General features: G+C 79.5%; 1 non-coding gene across 1 annotated transcript; it reads left to right on the forward strand.

Annotated features, from left to right (window-relative positions):
• Positions 1–1,824: 1,824 nt before the first annotated feature.
• LOC136995909 (5.8S ribosomal RNA) lies at positions 1,825–1,977 on the forward strand. Its single transcript, XR_010887428.1, has one exon. It is a non-coding gene; the product is annotated as a 5.8S ribosomal RNA (ribosomal RNA).
• Positions 1,978–2,500: the final 523 nt, after the last annotated feature.

Genomic DNA, 2,500 nt, shown 5'->3' on the forward strand with positions numbered 1-2,500 from the left:
CCGTCGCGCCAGGCCACGCGAGGCGACGGGTCGTGCCCGAGCGGGCGGCCCAAACCACGGCTCTCCTCCCGGGCGCAGCTGCCGCCGGGCGCCGGGTTACTGAGGGAAACCCCGGGCCCCGGGAGGAGGACGAGGTCGTGGCGGCGGGTGTCGGGCGCACCCCGCGGGCGGACGCTCCGCCGAGGGGCGCCGGAGCCGGCTGGCGGGTGCCGGGTTTCCCCTCCGCGTCCCGTCTCGCTGCTGCCGCCGAGGCTGCCGCCGTCGCCGCGAGGCGGCGGCGGCCCGGCGGCGGGCGGCGGCGGGGGAGGCACCCCCGCGGGGATTTCAGGTCGTTTCCCTCACCCCAGGGCCAGGTACCTAGCGTCCGCGCTCCTCCTGCCCCCCCTCGGTGACCCACCCGTGTGGTCCCGTGTGCCAGCTCGCTCCTCCCGGGCGCCGCGCCGTGAGCGCCGCACCGGCCGTGCCCTCCCGCCCTTTCCGCTTTCCCTTTCTCTCCCCCCCCCCACCGCTCCAGCCGCCCCGCGCCGTGCCGCGGGGACCGTGCTGCGAGCGGGCCGGGCGAGGGGGGGGGCGGGGTGGCGGGAGGAGCGGAGGGCCTCCGGCCACCGCGGCCGCCGGTAGCCGCCCCGGGTAGGGATGGCCATGGGCCCCGGGCTCCGGGCCCGAGGGTTCTCGGCGGGAGAGCCGGGCGGGGGTTTAAAGACTCGGGCGGCCCGATGCGACCCGGGGGGCAGCCGGGTGTGCTGCCGGAGGGCCGGGGGGCCGGCGCGCGCGGGCGCCGTGCCCCCCCATGCCAGCCGGCGCGCCCCGCGCTCGCCCTGCGGGCAGCCGGGACGGAGAGGGGTACCCTGCCCCCTCTCTCCGCGGTCTGGTCTCGGCGGAGGGACGCCGCGCGGTCGGCTGGCGCCGGCCTGCCTCGAACGCGTGACCCTGGCGCGAGCGCGTGCTCTCGCCGGGACGGTGAGCCCCCACCCACCGCGGGTGGTGCGGACGCCGCGCCTCGGCGCGATCCGCTCTCCTCCCTGGCCGGGGCTCTCGGTCTGCCGCCGTGGCCGCTGGCGGCGGCGCCCTACCCGCCGGCACTCCGCCATCCGGCGCGCCTGCCTCGCTCTGCCCAACCCGGCTTCGCCGGGCGGCGGGCGGGCGGCAGGCGGGCGGCGGGGGCGGCCCCCCCCGTTCTCCGCGTGGAGACGGGGAGAGCGGGCGCCGTCCCCGTCCGTCCCGCCTTGCCCGCCCGCCCGCCGCCGGGCGTCTGTCCGCGGAAGGGACGGGAGAGCGCGTGGTGTCGTCCGGGAGGCTGTGTGTGCGCGCGCGCGGGCGTGGGCGCCGCCTCGGGGCCACGGCGGAGCCGGAGGCCGGCGAGGCGAGCGAGGAGCTGGGGAGCGCGGGGCCGGTGGGCCGCGGGCGCGCGGGCAGCGGCCGGTGCCGCTGCCGGTGGCGGCCGGGCTCCGACGCTGGGGGTCCGCGGGGAGCCGCCCCCTCCCCCAGCGTCCCCGAGGCAGGCGGCGCGGCCGGCGCGCTGCTCCCCGCCGGGCCGGGCCGAGCCTGGGCGCCTGGGCCGGACTCGAAGCGAGCAAAGGGTTGTCCCAGGTCGGGAGCGAGGGCTCCCCGCCCTTCTCGTTCGGGTTTTCCTTTTCCCTTTTTCCCCCCCCACTCTGTGCTCGTACGGTCAGCGGGGCGAGCCCCTCTCTCTGGCTCTCGGCCGTCCCTCGCTCAGCAGCCGGCGTCGGCGTGAGGAGGGAGGCGGAGCGGAGGGGGGGCCCTCAGGGGCTGCCGAAGGCTGCCCGGTCCCCCCGCGCGCGCGGCGGGGACCGAAACCGAGACAACTCTTAGCGGTGGATCACTCGGCTCGTGCGTCGATGAAGAACGCAGCTAGCTGCGAGAATTAATGTGAATTGCAGGACACATTGATCATCGACACTTCGAACGCACTTGCGGCCCCGGGTTCCTCCCGGGGCTACGCCTGTCTGAGCGTCGCTTGGCGGTCAATCGTCACCCCCGCTGTCGCGTTGGCGCAGCGGTGCCGCCCCTCGGGGGGGGCGCGTGGGGGGGCGGGGGAGGCGCGGCGGCGCCGGCGGCGGCGGTGCGCGGCGGCCTCGGCGGCGGAGAGTCGGCGGCGGAGCCGGGACCCCGGTGCGTGCACCGGCGGCCCCGGTCTTCCTGCCCGCCGGGCTCCGGCGCCGGGCCGCCCGCAGCGGCCGCGGCCGGCGTGCCTTGCCGCGCCTGTGCCCGCCCTCCTCGCCCTCCGAGCGCGGTGGCCACCGCTGCGCGGCGCGCGCCGTGCGGGGTGGCGCGGCTGGGGCGCCTCGCAGGCCCGTGCCCCGGGGAGAGGGTGCCTCCTCTTCCCCGCGCGGCCGGGCCTTCGTCCCCCTAAGTGCAGACTCGGGGAAACCCCCCGCTCCCGGAGCGCCCGCTTCGCGGAGTTCGTCCCGCTGGGGCCCCCCCCCCAGGTCGGGTGGGTTGCGGTGGCCCGGCGCGCCTCGTCGCCGCCGCCCGCCAC

This window comes from Apteryx mantelli, unplaced genomic scaffold, assembly GCF_036417845.1.
Source record: "Apteryx mantelli isolate bAptMan1 unplaced genomic scaffold, bAptMan1.hap1 HAP1_SCAFFOLD_171, whole genome shotgun sequence".
Taxonomy (NCBI): Eukaryota; Metazoa; Chordata; class Aves; order Apterygiformes; family Apterygidae; genus Apteryx; species Apteryx mantelli.